This window comes from Macaca mulatta, chromosome 1 (genome assembly GCF_049350105.2).
Source record: "Macaca mulatta isolate MMU2019108-1 chromosome 1, T2T-MMU8v2.0, whole genome shotgun sequence".
NCBI lineage: Eukaryota > Metazoa > Chordata > Mammalia > Primates > Cercopithecidae > Macaca > Macaca mulatta.
Genome location: NC_133406.1, coordinates 59,733,066 through 59,748,428, shown reverse-complemented (window position 1 = coordinate 59,748,428; position 15,363 = coordinate 59,733,066). Strand labels below are relative to the sequence as shown.

Here is a 15,363-nt window from a genome sequence, read left to right as displayed (position 1 = left end):
CCTCAGCCTCCCGAGTAGCTGGGATTACAGGTGCATGCTACCACATCCGGCTAATTTTTGTATTTTTAGTAGAGACAGGGTTTCGCCATGTTGGCCAGGCTGGTCTCAAACTCCTGACCTCGAGTGATTTGACCGCCTTGGCCTCCCAAAGTGCTGGGATTACAGGTATGAGCCACTGCGCCCGGCCTATGTAGCATTTCTTCTTCCTAGGTATGAGGAAGGACCCCTCTGGGATGAGGGACTTTAAGGGAGAAGGGAGAGGGGGAAAATGACCTCTGTAGGTTTTGCTTTCTGGGAGAGGGATTCTAGTTTCTATGGCCGTGGGGAACAGGAATTCTGGTTTCTATGACTTGCCTCGAAAGAGAAAGAAAGGTGAGCAGCAGGGCAGGAGGTCAGAGAGACTCCGCTTCTGAGGCCTTCCCATCTCCTTTAGTTCAAAATACTCAGCATGCCTTACTTTGGGGAATTGTGTTCTGAGCCCTACCTGGAAGTCTCTTCTCTGAGATGATTCCACAGCTCCGTCCTCGGGCCAGTGCTGAAACCTTCTCTTAACCAAGACATCTGAGAGGAGCCCAGATGGAAGCCTACCCTCACCCCAGTTTCATCTCCATTCCTTTCTTTCTTTCTTCTGCTTTATTTTTCTTAAGGGAACATATCAGCACCTGACATAATTGTGTGTTTCATTATTGTTAATTGTATTTTTTTTTTCAGTTTGTTTTTTTTTTTTTGAGACAGAGTCTCGCCTCGTCATCAGGCTGGAGTGCAGTGGCGGGATCTGGGCTCACTGCAATCTCTGCCTCCCGGGTTAAAGCAATTCTCCTGCCTCAGCCTCCCGAGTAGGTGGGACTACAGGTGTGCATCACCACGCCCAGCTAATTTTTGTATTTTTAGTAGAGACAGGGTTTCACCATGTTGGCAGGATGGTCTCGGTCTATTGACCTCGTGATTTGCCCACCTCGGCCTCCCAAAGTGCTGGGATTACAGGCATGAGCCACCATGCCCAGTCTTTTTTTTTTTTTTTTAAAGTAGAGACAGGGTCTCCCTATGTTGCCCAAACTGTTCTCAAACTCCTGGGCTCAAGGTATCTTCCTACCTTGGCCTCCCAAAATGATAGGATTATAGGTATGAGCCACCATGCCCATAACAATAACCACAATAATTGTGAATTGTATTTTGATTATCAGTTGCTCCAAGTAGAATATTAGCCCCATGAGGACAGAATCTTTTTTTTGAGGCAGGTTTTCCCTCTGTCTCTCAGGCTGGAGTGCAGTGCCACGGTCTTGGGTCATTGCAGCGTCAACCTCCCAGGCTCAAGTGATCCTCCTGCCTCAGCCTCGTGAGTAGCTGGGACTGCAGGCAGGCACCACCACGCCTAGCTAACTTTTGTATCTTTTGTAGAGACAAGACTTTGCCATGTTTCCCAGGCTGGGAGGACAAGATTTTTGTTCTGTTTTCTGCTGTATCCTCAGTGCCTAAAACAGCACACAGTAGGAACTCAATGAGTTTTTCAATGACTATTGTTGAAAGAATACAGGAGGCCAGGCATGGTGGCTCACGCCTGTAATCCCAGCACTTTGGGAGGCTGAGGCAGGTGGATCATGAGGTCAGGAGTTCAAGACCAGCCTGGCCAAGATGGTGAAACCCCCTATCTACTAAAAATACAAAAAATTAGCCGAGCGTGGGGGCATGCGCCTGTAAATCCCAGCTACTCGGGAGGCTGAGGCAAAGAATTGCTTAAACCTGGCAGGCAGAGGTTGCAGTGAGCCGAGATCACGCCACTGCCCTTCAGCCTGGGTGACAGAGCAGGACAAGCAAGCTAGCAAGCAAGCAAGAAAGAAAGAAAATAGGAAAAGGTGGCCAGGCATGGTGGCTTATGCCTATAATCCCAACATTTTGGGATGCCAAGGCAGGCAGATCACATGAGGCCGGGAGTTTGAGACCAGCCTGGCCAATATGGTGAAACCTCATCTCTACTAAAAATACAAACATTAGCTGGGCGTGGTGGTGCACAACTGTAATCCCAGCTACTCGGGAGGCTGAGGCAGGAGAACTGGAAAGGCAGATGTTGCAGTGAGCTGAGATCGCACCCCTGCACTCCAGCCTGGGTGACAGAGCAGGACTCTGTCAAAAAAAAAAAAAAAAAGACTATAGGAAAAGGAATATTAGATAAATCACGTGGCTCCAGTTTCCCCATATGGAAAATGGGAAGGATTAAATTGGATCTAAGATTCCATCTGTCTCCAGGAGTCAAGTAGGCTGTGTTGGGGCGGCCTGGGTGGGCACGGAGGTGGGGCTGAGAGGGACAGTTTCCTCACAGGCTTCAGAACAAGCCTGTATGCGACTGGCAGGGTGGGGCAGGGCATGGGGGAAGGGGCGATGGAAGGACTTTGCTAAGGACCTATCCAGAAGATTTCAAAATTCCCTGAATGAGACAGAATCCAGATGAGGGCAGCTTCAGTTCAGGGCATGGGGCCCTTCAAATAAAAAGCAGCAGGCCAGGCGCGGTGGCTCACACCTGTAATCCCAGCACTTTGGGAGGCTGAGGCGGGTGAATCTCCTGAGGTCTGGAGTTCAAGACCAGCCTGGTCAACATGGTGAAACCCCATCTGTACTAAAAATACAAAAAATTAGCCAGGTGTAGTGGCGGGTGCCTGTAATCCCAGCTACTCAGGAGGCTGAGGCAGGAGAATCGTTTGAATCCAGGAGGTGGAGGTTGCAGTGAGCCGAGATCACGCCACTGCACTCCAGCCTAGGCAACAAGATCGAAACTCCATTTCAAAAAAAAAAAAAAAGGTAAACAGCAGTGCCTCAGCAAACAGCAACATCCTCCGTTTCCATACATACAACCAAAGACTTAGGAATCTGGACGCTCCCTTTTCCCTCAGTCTCTACATCTGATCAACTTTCAAACCTGCAATTCTTCCCACTTGCCTGCCACAGTCGTTATCTTTAGAAACACTGACATTTGGGCTGGCACAGTGACTCACGCCTGTAATCCCAGCACTTTGGGAGGCAGAGACAGGCAGATCACCTGAGGTCAGGAGTTTGAGATCAGCCTGACCAACATGGAGAAACCCCCTATCTACTAAAAACACAAAATTCGCCAGGCATGGTGGCACATGCCTATAATTCCAGCTACTCAGGAGGCTGAGGCAGGAGAATCGCTTGAACCCGGGGAGCGGAGGTTACAGTGAGCCGAGATCATGCCATGTTGCACTCCACGCTGGGCAACAAGAGTGAAAATCCATCTCAAAAAAACAAAAACAAAAAAACCCCAAACATTTGCAGAGCACTTCCCACAGGTCACAGCCTGTCTGACCCTTCCAGCCCAGTAAAGCAGGCCATCCCTCCAGCTCCTTTCCTCAAGGGCTCTTCCAGCATCATTCGGGTCTCAGGCTAAATGTCACTTCCTTGGAGTGGGCTTCTCTGATCACATCCTGTCACCCTCTAGCAATCATCCTATTTTAATTTCCCACATAGCACTTGGCACTCCCTGTGGATTCTCTGGTTTGAGATCTGACTCCTCCATTTGAGTGGAAATCCCACACGGGCAGGGTCTATCCCCTTCACCGCAGCCTCCCTCACCTGGGGCAGCACCTGGCGCAGCACCAGAAGACAGGTGAAGAGAAACCCTGTATTATAGCTATGAAAACAGAAGCACAGAGGCTAAGTGTCTGGCCCAAGGTCTAACACAGAGTCAGTGCCAGAGCCAGAATCCATCCTCCCACGCTGCCCCTCCTGCTCACCATGCCTGTCTCTCTGCCCCGGCTGCCACATGGCAGCCAAAGTGAGTTTTTCTTTTTTCTTTCTTTCTTTCTTTTTTTTTTTTCTAAGAAGGAGTCCTGCTCTGTCGCTAGGCTACAGTGCAGCGGCACGATCTCAGCTCACTGCAATCTCCACCTCCTGGGTTCTAGTAATTCTTCTGCCTCAGCCTCCCGAGTAGCTGGGATTACAAGCACATGCTACCATACCCGGCTGATTTTTGTATTTTTAATAGAGATGAGATTTCACCATGTTGGCCAGGATGGTCTTGATCTCCTGACCTTGTGACCCATCCACCTTGGCCTCCCAGAGTGCTGGGATTACATGCGTGAGCCACCACGCCCAGCCCAAAGTGAATTTTTCAAAACATAGACCAGATTCCTTCTGACTCACCTTCCTGTGGCTTTGTTTTCTGCATATCATCATCTCCAGACTTCTTATCTAGGCCTATCTGACTGTCCTCATCAGGCCTCTGCCCACTATCCTCTTCTCTCCAGCTTCTATTCGACACCCGGACAGATCATGCTCGCTCCTGCCCCAGGACCTTTGCGCTGGCTCTCTCCTCTCCAGGGAGGTTTTTGGCATGGCTCATTCTTATCCCCCAGGGTCTTTGTAAGAAGGCCATCCTGACCACTGTAAAGCCGCCCTGTGCTGTCCCCATAGTCTCTCCCCACCACAGCCCTCTTAGACTTTCCTCCATTGCACTCAGCACTCACTACACTTATTGATTTATCTTTTGTCTCCGGCTACCCAGAACACAGCCCAGTGAGAGTAGAGACCATGACTAGTGGCTTCCTCAGTGTATCTCCAGTGCCCAGAACGGTGCCTGGCACAAAGTGGGCACTCATAAAATATTTGTTAAATGAATGGATGCAGGAGTGAGTGAATGCATTTGGGAAAAAGGCCCAATGGGCAAGAAAGAAATGAGGTTGGAAAGGCAGGGCCGGCTGCTGAGGGTCATTTCATAGGACAAGCACAGAGGCCTGCAGGCCGAGGCACAGACCTCAGGAGACATGCACAGACTACTGTTAAGAGACAGTGACACTGAGGTTCCTCGCGGTGCTGGGAAGTCTGACTTGAGAGTACAGTGCTGGTTATGATTATAAACTGGCAAAAAGCAAACAGGCAAGACTGGTGAGCTTAACCCAGTGCATCTCACTCCTCTTATCAAATTTCTCTGAAACTGTTATCTCTCTGGACTTCAAACAGCTGCCTCTTATCTTCAGCCCAGCCCAAGCAGTTATCAGGTTCTAGAATAACAGCTTTCCAGGCTGCTAGGAGCAGAGCCCAGTGCCAGGTCTCCAGCCTGGTGTGGGGAAGGCCCGAGTGTGTCTTCCCTGCACTCAGCAGGGCCTATTGACTCCCAGTCCCCAGAATCCCTCATCACAGCACAGGAAGGGCGGGAGACAGGCTGAATCTCAATGAAGCCACTTTGGGTAGGGGCGGAGCGAAAAAAAATTTCTATTCACAGTTCCACCAACCTGTTAAGGGACTGGTCCTAAGTGTCCTCTTATCACCTGAGCTACGGGTTAAAGTCTTAAATGGGACCCCTGGGACCCCAGAACATGACCCGGATGTCAGGCCTCCTCTGAGAATATCCCAGTCCGCAGCACCCTTCAGTGCAGGGAGAGAAGTTTCCCAGAGAGAAGTAGCCCCTTCTATGTGCCTTGGTCTACTCTGACCTAAGAAATCACTCCTCAGCTACCCAGGACCAAGTCACCTTCAGAACTTTGAAGCCAGATGTGTGAGAGGGAGATTGAGTCACTGCAGGACAGACCAGGCCCTCAGGGTTCTGCCTCCTCACTATCCCAGCAGGACACAAAGCTCCAGCAAAGCCCAGGAGGCCACAGGCTAACATCCACCTGGCCTCACTTCATACCAGGTGGTGCACTGGCCCAGGCCCCATTGACAGGGGACAGCCAGGGCCCTCCCTACACCCTGGGGTAGGGGCAGGAGCCAGGGCAGGACAACAAGCACAGCATGACATGCCCTAAAGGACTTGTGCCAGCTGCCTCCCACCAATGCCCTCCCTCTGTTAGCTATAGAGATGTGTGTAAGTCTGAGCCATGGGAAGGCTTCCTAAAGCATCTTTAGAAACTGGCCAGACCTCTCATTTCCTCACTTCATTCCACCTTGAAGCAGGGGGTGTCGATAAGGAAAAAAAGCACATACAGAAGTGGCATTAGCAACAGCATGTCAACACCTATGCTGAGCAGTTTATCAGTCAATAAAGGCCAGAACACAGGGCAGAGAGGGGAGCCTGGACTTGACCCTGTGGACAAAGGGAAACTGTGGTGGAGCTTTAAGTAGGGGATGGACAGCACCAGATTTGCATATTTGAAAGACCCTCTGGCTATAATGAGTGGGGAGGAGCCACAGACAGGAGGGACAGGTTTGCAGGAGGAGCTGTTAGCAGTGCAGGAGAGAAATTGACCATTTGAAAGAGTCCACAGTATATATGTATTTTCTCAATATAAAGACACTGGTTCAGCCATGTGCAGTAGTTCATGCCTGTAGTCCCAGCAATTTGGGAGGCCAAGGCAGGCGGATTGCTTGAGCCAAGGAGTTTGAGACCAGCCTGGACAACATGGCAAAACCCTGTCTCTGCTAAAAATACAAAACTTAGGCAGGCGTGGTGGCGCACACCTGCAGTCCCAGCTATTCGGGAGGCTGAGGTGGTAGGATCGCTTGAGTCCAGGAGGCAGAGGTTGCAGTGAGCCAAGATTGTGCCACTGTACTTCTAGCCTGGGTGACAGAGTGAGACCGTCTCAAAAAAAAAAAAAAAAAAAAAAAAAAGACACTGGTTCGAGACCAGCCTGGGCAACATTGTGAGACCCTGTCTCTAAAAATAATTAAAAATTAGCTGGGCGTGGTGGTTCGTGCCTGTAGTCCCAACGACTTGGGAGGCTGGGGTAGGAGGATTGCTTGAGCCCAGGAGGTTGAGGCTGCAGTGAGCTGTCGTGCCACTGCACTCCAGCCTGAGCAGCTAAGACCCTGTCTCAAAAAAAAAAAAAAAAAAAAAAAAAGACACTAGGCTGGGCGCAGTGGCTCGGGCCTGTAATCCTAGCACTTTGGGAGGCCGAGGCAGGCATATCACGAGGTCAGGAGATTGAGACCATCCCAGCTAACATGGTGAAACCCTGTCTGTACTAAAAATACAAAAAATTAGCCGGGTGTGGTGGCTGGCGCCTGTAGTCCCAGCGACTTGGGAGGCTGAGGCAGGAGAATGGCGTGAACCAGGGAGGCAGAGCTTGCAGTGAGCTGAGATCGCACCACTGCACTCCAGCCTGGGTGACAGAGCAAGACTTTGTTTCAAAAAAAAGACACTAAAAGCCAAATGCCAAGCATGTGGAGGCTAATCAGAAATTTGTTTGTTTGTTTTTGAGACGGAGACTCACTATGTCGCCCAGGCTGGAGTGCAGTGGCGCAATCTCAGCCCACTGCAAGCTCTGTCTCCTGGGTTCACATCATTCTCTTGCCTCAGCCTCCTGAGTAGCTGGGACTACAGGTGTTTGCCACCACGCTTGGCTAAGTTTTTGTTATTTTTAGTAGAGACAGAGTTTCACCGTGTTAGCCAGGATAGTCTTGATCTCCTGACCTCGTGATCCGCCTGCCTCAGCCTCCCAAAGTGCTGGGATTACAGGCGTGAGCCACTGTGCCCTGCTTATCAGAAGATTTTAACTGTTTTTGAAAAAGTCTTCATCCTCCAAAAACCTGGGAAGACCTCCATGTATAGGTAACACCCAAGCCCCTTCCTCCGGCCTCCAAAGCCTTCCAAGATGGGGCCCAGCCTCATTCTCCAATACTGTGCCCTTGTTTGCACCCCAGTGTCCAGCATGAGGAATAGCCCCCTCTGCCCAAGTGACCACAGTGGCCCATGCCTCCATGCCACTGTGCAGGCTGTCACTGCTGCAAAGCATTCCCCACTCCCTCTTGTGTCTTGTTCAATGCTCAGCACGGCATCTGGCCCGTGGTAAAGCTCTCAATCAATATGTCTTTTACACACAGCAGAGGTAATCACTCCCTCTACCTCCATGCAGAGTACATACCTTTAAGGTTGCAATTAGGTTGCTTGGCAATAACCTATTTACTTGACATCACCCAGACTGCAAGCTCTTTGAGGGCTGGGACTCTTTCATTTTTGTGTCCTCACTGCCTGGCACACAGTAGGTGCTCAATAAATGCTTGTTGAATAACTGTGTAACACCCATCTGAACCTTCTCTAATCACTTCTGAGAAACCATAGTACATCTATGGCACCTTTTTTTTTGTTTTTTTTTTTTTGAGACAGAGTCTCGCTCCCCAGGCTGGAGTGCAGTGGTATGATCTCAGCTCACCGCAGCCCCCACCTCTCGGGTTCAAGTGATTCTCCTGCCTCAGCCTCCTGAGTAGCTGGGATTACAGGCGCCCACCACCACGCCCGGATAATTTTTGTATTTTTAGTAGAGATGGGGTTTCACTGTGTTGGCCAGGCTGGTCTCAAACTCCTGACCTCAGGTGATCCACCTACTTTGGCCCCCCGAACTGCTGGGATTACAGGCATGAGCCACCATGCCTGGCCAGGCGCCTCTTGTATCTCCCTCATGACATTGCTCTGTAGCCCAGCAGTTAATCCAGGTACCTCAGACAAATCCAAGTCCAAATCCTGGCTGCACCATTTGATGATGACCTAGCACACCCCTTAAGCCTCAGTTTCCATTTGGTGTCCATATTCCATTAAGGAAGTGGAAGAATGCAATCAGGTAATTCATGGCAAGAGTTTGGCAAATGTCAAACAAATGCCAACTTTGTTATTCTGGCCTCACCCACAGTTTTCTCACTCCCAGAATCCTAAAGCCAGCCGTTTAGTGCCTCAGAGACCTTGCTCTTAGAGAGATAAGATGCCCTAGGTGTGGCCAAAGAACAAGAAGGTCCAAAGCGAAGATAACATTTTTTAAAATGTGTAGAATAGAAGAATGAGTAATAAGAAAAGGAAGGCTGGCCAGGGTAGCGACAGAATCAGGAGGGACCTTGAGGCTGCCTGGGAGTGCCTGTGTGTATTGGCGTGGCACAGCCAACCGTCAAGGTCCAGCACCAACCCGCCCAGCATCTGGGTTCTGCTGTAGCTCTTCTGGCCCAGGCTGGGTGGCCGCTTCTCCCCATACCGTTCAAGGACTCTCCTTCCTCAGCTCCCTGGCTCTCCCCACAAACCTGCTGTGAATTTCCTGGGGTTGCTCTTCAGTTAGGGATTGAGAGGCCTTAGACATGAAGGACAAAACTGTCATCAGGAACCCAGACTGGCCGCCTAGTACATATGGCATTCCCTGGGCCTCATCATCATCATTATTATTATTATTTTTTTTTTTTGAGACGGAGTTTCACTCTTGTCACCCAGGCTGGAGTGCAATGGCGCGATCTCGGCTCACTGCATCCTCTGCCTTCCGGGTTCATGCGATTCTCCTGCCTCAGCCTCCCGAGTAGCTGGGACTACAGGCAGGGACCACCACGCCCAGCTAATTTTTTTGTATTTTTAGTAGAGATGGGGTTTCATCACGTTGGCGAGGCTGGTCTCAAACTCCTGACCTCAGGTGATCTGCCTGTCTCAGTCTCCCAAACTGCTGGGATTACAGGTGTGAGCCACTGCGCCTGGCCTTAATTTTTATATTTTTAGTACAGATGGGGTTTCACCATGTTGGCCAGGCTGGTCTCAAACTCCTGACCTCAGGTGATCCACCCACCTCGGCCTCCCAAAGTGCTGGGATTACAGGCATGAGCTACCACGCCTGGCCCACAATTCTTCATTTGTAAATTAGGATAGCAATTTCTATCTCTTTTTTTTTTTTTTTTGAGACAGAGTCTAGCTCTGTGGCCCAGGCTGGAGTGCAGTGGCCGGATCTCAGCTCACTGCAAGCTCCGCCTCCCGGGTTTACACCATTCTCTTGCCTCAGCCTCCCGAGTAGCTGGGACTACAGGCGCCCACCACCTCGCCCGGCTATTTTTTTGTATTTTTTTTTTTAGCAGAGACGGGGTTTCACCGTGTTAGCCAGGATGGTCTCGATCTCCTGACCTCGTGATCCACCCATCTCAGCCTCCCAAAGTGCTGGGATTACAGGCTTGAGCCACCGCACCCGGCCAGCAATTTATATCTCATATAATTTATTATTATTATTTTTTTTTTGAGACAGATTCTCTCACTCTGCCACCCAATCTGGAGTACAGTGGCGCGATCTCGGCTCACTGCAAACTCTGCCTCCCAGGTTCAAGTAATTCTCCTGCCTCAGCCTCCAGAGTAGCGGAGACTACAGGCAGGTGCAGCCACACTCAGCTAATTTTTGTATTTTTAGTGGAGACGGGGTTTCACCATGTTGGCCAGGCTGGTCTCAAACTCCTGACCTCAAGCAATCTGCCTACCTTGGCCTCTCAAAGTGCTGGGATTACAGACATGAGCCACTGCACCCAGCCTATGTCATAGAATTTTAATGTTAAATTACATCATGTTAGCCTGGCCATATAATTTATTATACAAACCAGGATACATTTGAGAGTGAAAGGAGGCCACTGTCCACATTTACGCTGGAACAATAGGCCTAAGCCAGGACTGTCCCTGGTGCACACGGAGGTAAGGTCACCTTGGGTTCTGCTTATAAGCACCTCACCTTAGTGGTAGCAACAACAGACACTCATTGGCTCTTACAACATATGGTGTATGGTTCTAAGTGCTTTGCCTCATTTGATCCTTACAAATAATACAAGTACCTATTTTACAGGTGGGTAGCCACCATTTTATAGGTGAATAAACCAAGGCATACAACGTTAAGTAATAGGTTTCTTGTTTGTTTGTTTTGTTTTTTTTTAAGGCCATTCAAGTGAAACAGTAGGAGTGAAGGAACAAAGAAATCTGTAACCGCTTGTGATCAATTAGTTGTAAACAACAAGTAATACGTCTTCGGTCACCCAGGTGGTAATAATAGTAGAGACGGAACCTAGAATCTATGTGCAGGATTACCAGACCATGTTGGCCTTGGTCACAGCTGTTGCTCTTCCTGAGTAAGTCATCCCACTTGGATTCCCAGGAGTCAGTCTCTCAGCCCCAGCTGAGCAGGCTTCTCCCTCAGGTGTGTCCATCATGGCATGGGCCCCTCCTCACTGTGTAGGCTCATTCCCTGGGTATTACCCATCCACACACCCTGAGCAACCAGCTGTGATCACCAACCTAGCATTTCAGCTCAGGTGTCTACTGATCTCCAGACTGGCATATTCAGGGCCTGCCTGGGCATCTCTGGGGTCCCTATGTGGAACCAAAGTACACTTAGAAGGGACCAAGGTGACCTCTCACAGGGTCCAGGGTGCTCCAGGGTGGATGATCTATAACAGAGGAATTGATAAACTGATATGCCCTAAATTTTAAAAAACCTCTTGGCTGAGCATCTGATAACTGGGCAGTATGAGGTGGAGACTGTTTTCTTTCTCTTTTGTTTTTGTTTTTGAGAGGGAGTCTTACTCTATCCCCCAGGCTGGAGTGCAATGGTGCAATCTCGGCTCACTGCAACCTCTGCCTCCCGGGTTCAAGTGATTCTCATGCCTCAGCCTCCTATTACAGCTGGGATTACCAGCCACCACACCCGGCTAATTTTTGCATTTTTAGTAGAGATGGGGTTTTGCCATGTTGGGCAGGCTGGTTTTGAACTCCCGACCTCAACTGATCTTCCCACCTTGGCCTCTCAAAGTGATGTGACTACAGGCGTGAGCCACTGCACCCAGACGGATTGTAACTTTTCTTTTTTTTTGAGGCGGAGTCTCACTCTGTTGCCCAGGCTGGAGTGCAGTGGCATGATCTCGGCTTACTGCAACCTCCGCCTCCCGGTTCAAGCAATCTTCCTGCCTCAGCCCCCCTAGTAGCTGGGATTACAGGCATGTGCCACCATGCCCGGCTAATTTTTTTGTATTTTTAGTAGAGATGGGGTTTCACCATGTTGGCCAGGCTGGTCTTGAACTCCTGACGTCTGGTGATCTACCTGCCTTGGCTCCCAAAGTGCTGGGGTTACAAGCGTGAGCCACTGTGCCCGGCCCAGATTGTAACTTTTTAACGGAGCAACCACCCTTAACCTTCTTGTCATCGTTGATGTCTTCTACAATACAAGCCTGTCTGCTGTGCATGCATTTTGCCCCTACAGACATCATGTTCTATTAGCCATCTGCAGGTCATGCTCCCTTGGCTGCCATTCTGACCTTGCCAGTGTTTACAGTGTCTGCTACAATCTGGCTTTTTGTCGCCAGGGCAGCCACCTGGTCTCCATTGTTTCAGAGTCCTCTTATTTCCACTGATATCAACAACAAGCCTCCCTACTGGGAGCCTCAGCTTACAGAGGAAAGCTGCCACTGAACTCCTGAGTGCTGCTGGTGTCCCTCTCAACACTGTATTCCCAGTGGTCTTAGTGTAAATGGTGCATCCTTGTGGGCTTCCCATGGAACCTAAACATCTGATGGGTTTTCTGGTAGCACCCAGCATATCATTTGAGCATGTCCCCTTCCCTGCACGTTTTTTTTTTGTTTTGTTTTGTTTTGTTTTGAGATGGAGTCTCACTTTGTTGCCCAGGCTGGAGTGCAGTGGCACAATCTCGGCTCACTGCAACCTCCGCCTCCCAGGTTCAAATGATTCTCCTGCCTCAGCCTCCTGGATAGCTGGGACTACAGGTGCCCGCCACCATGCCCAGCTAATTTTTTGTATTTTTAGTAGAGATGGGGTTTTACCGTGTTAGCCAGGATGGTCTCGATCTCCTGACCTCGTGATCCACCTGCCTTGGCCTCCCAAAGTGCTGGGATTACAGGCCTGAGCCACTGCACCCAGCCCCCTGCACTTTTTAATTCTTTCCTTCACCATCTGCTATGGTAATTCTGGTACTGCAACTTCATTCACTGTGGATACTTTTTCCAGCTTCTAGAAGCCATCATTATGGCAAGTTGATACCCTCTCCTGAGATCCTGAGATCCTCACTAAATCCAGTATCTCAGGAGAGCTCAATAAAGTCAATACATTTTCCTATCTCATATATATATATATATATATATTTGCATTATTTTAAATTTTAATTTAAAAAAATAGAGACAAGGTCTTGCTATGTTGCCCAGGCTGGTCTCAAACTTCTGAGCTCAAGCCATACTCCCGCCTTGGCTTCCCAAAGTGCTGGGATTACAGGTATGAGCCACCATGCCCAGTCTCCTATCCAATTTTATGTTCCAGCTCCTTAATCAAGCATCCTCGGAATCATCCACCCAAACTCCCCTGGGACTGATAGCACTGCTGATTCTTGCAGCTCATTTGAAACACAGTCTCCTTTTCTGTCATTAGGTCCAGTACCTCCCGAGCTGGCTGACTCCTCTAAGACTTAAAGGTTTTGTGTAGCCCAAAAAGGAGGTGGCCCTGAAGGGGCACACATTGTCTTGCTGGGGTGAGACTTCTGCATTGCCTTTGAGCAAGGGCTGGTGGGGAGGCAGTGCTAGCTCACAACATGGAGAAGTGGGTCACATCTGCAGATTCAGAGTAGTCTGGGATACCAGGATCTTCAGGAACCTTCACCCAGATGTCTCCACTCATAGATGTCTCCACGCATAGACATCTCCATCCCATGGGTTAGGGTCCCAGATTTTTCTAAATTTTTTATTTTATTTTATTTTATTTTATTTTATTTTTATTTTTTGACAAAGTGTCTGGCTCTATTGCCCAGGCTGGAGTGCAGTGGTACGAGCTCAGCTCACTGCAATCTCCACCTCCCGGGCTCATGATCCTCCCACCTCAGCCTCCGACCATAGGCACGTGCCGCCACCATGCCTGGCTAATTATTATTATTATTTTTTTGAGCCAGAGTCTAACTCTGTTGCCCAGGCAATAGTGGCTTGATCACAGCTCATTACAACCTCTGCCTCTTGGGCTCAAGCAATTCTCATGCCTCAGACTCCCTAGTAGCTGGGATTACAGGCATGAACCACCACGCCCACACACCCAGCTAATTTTTGTATTTTTTGTAGAGCCAGGGTTTCACCATGTTGCCTAGGCTGGTCTGGAACCCCTTACCCCAAGTGATGTGCCTGCCTCGGCCTCCCAAAGTGCTGGGATTACAGGCGTGAGCCACCGCACTCAGCCAAGACCTTCTGACTTTCACACCTGATTTTCAATTGCTTGTTAGTCCCTTCAGCTGTTTTTTATCTTTCTACAGAAGTAGGTGGTTTAGCAATCGCCATTCAGGAGCCCTCTCCTAATTGATACCAGTTCCTCCCCACCGGTCAGACTCCTGGGACCACACACCCTCCAGTGCATTCTCTCCCTCCGGTACGCCTTCTGGATTTACCACCAGTGAAAGTTTTAACGCTGCCACCTTGTGCCAATAGCCCTCTGTACCCCACTTCCCACCAGGGATGAGGTCGTCATGGCCAGCTAGGCAGTGAGGCATCCAGCTCCCGAAACCCATCTTATTACCTGCTTTCTTGGGCCATTCCTGACTGGGTTCTCTGGAAGCAGACACTGAGACAGAGCTGGGATAGAAGACATTTGTTAGGGATCAACACTTCTAAAAGTAAGACAGGAGCAGGACTGGGCCAAGGGAGAAGCTGAGCTGCCAAGCAGGCCTGTGAAGACTGGACCAACCAGCAGAGATCTCTGCGGTGAGTATTGCCTGTCAGGCCGTCCCACCGTGGGCTGTGATGGCCAGGTGTTTCTACTCTTATCTTAGTCACTAGATCCGGGCTGCCCTGGGGAGGGCATGACCTCAGGCTCTCTCAAACTGAGGCAGAATGTGACAGAGCTGACAGCTGGGAGCTATCTGGTGGCCTCACTCCCCACACCTGGGCAACAAGTCCTTCCTTGAGGGAGGCTCTACGCAGCACATATCTGAGTCCACAAAAAAGCAATTTAACATTCATTCAGTCAACAAATACTACTTCCTATTATTATCTGCTAAGCACTGTTCTAGGTGCGGCAGATGCAGCCACGTAGGAGACAAGCACGTGCTCTCATATGGTGCTGTATGACTTAACAGACTATTCATCTAGAGATCCGGTTGACATCACCTTATAAAACTTGAGGATTCTGGTCAGACACAGTGACTCACACTTGTAATCCCAGCACTTTGGGAGGTCGAGGCCGGTGGATAACCTGAGATCAGGAGTTTGAGACCAGCCTGGCCAACATGGTTAAAACCCCATCTCTACTAAAAATACAAAAATTAACCAGATGTAGTGGTGCATGCCTGTAGCCCCAGCTACTGGGGAGGCTGAGGCAAGAGAATCACTTGAACCCAGGAGGCAGAGGTTGCAGTGAACCAAGACCATGTCACTGCACTCCAACCTGGGCAACAGAGCGAGACCCATCTCAAAAACAAAAACAAACAAACAAAAAAACTTGAGGATTCTAATAACAATACCAGACAGAAGGCCATTCACTCAGAGGGGAAGAGAGGCAACATTATTCTAATATCATATCTTATGGGTCTGCTTTAATGTGTAAAAGAATAAAGAAATGGCTGGGCAAGGTGGCTCACGCCTGTAATCCCAGCGCTCCGGGAAGCCAAGTCAGGAGGATGTCTTGAGGCCAGGAGATCAAGACTAACCTGGGCAACGTAGGGGGAC

The 15,363-nt window shown here is 49.6% G+C and overlaps 1 long non-coding RNA gene across 1 annotated transcript in view; it reads right to left on the bottom strand.

Moving 5' to 3' along the window:
- The window catches only part of LOC144341075 (uncharacterized), a 53,945-nt gene extending 39,374 nt beyond the window's left edge, over positions 1–14,571 (bottom strand). Inside the window, exon 1 of the long non-coding RNA XR_013417669.1 lies at positions 14,216–14,571. This is a non-coding gene — a long non-coding RNA (uncharacterized LOC144341075). The remainder of the gene's footprint in view (positions 1–14,215) is intronic.
- Between the last annotated feature and the right edge of the window lie 792 nt (positions 14,572–15,363).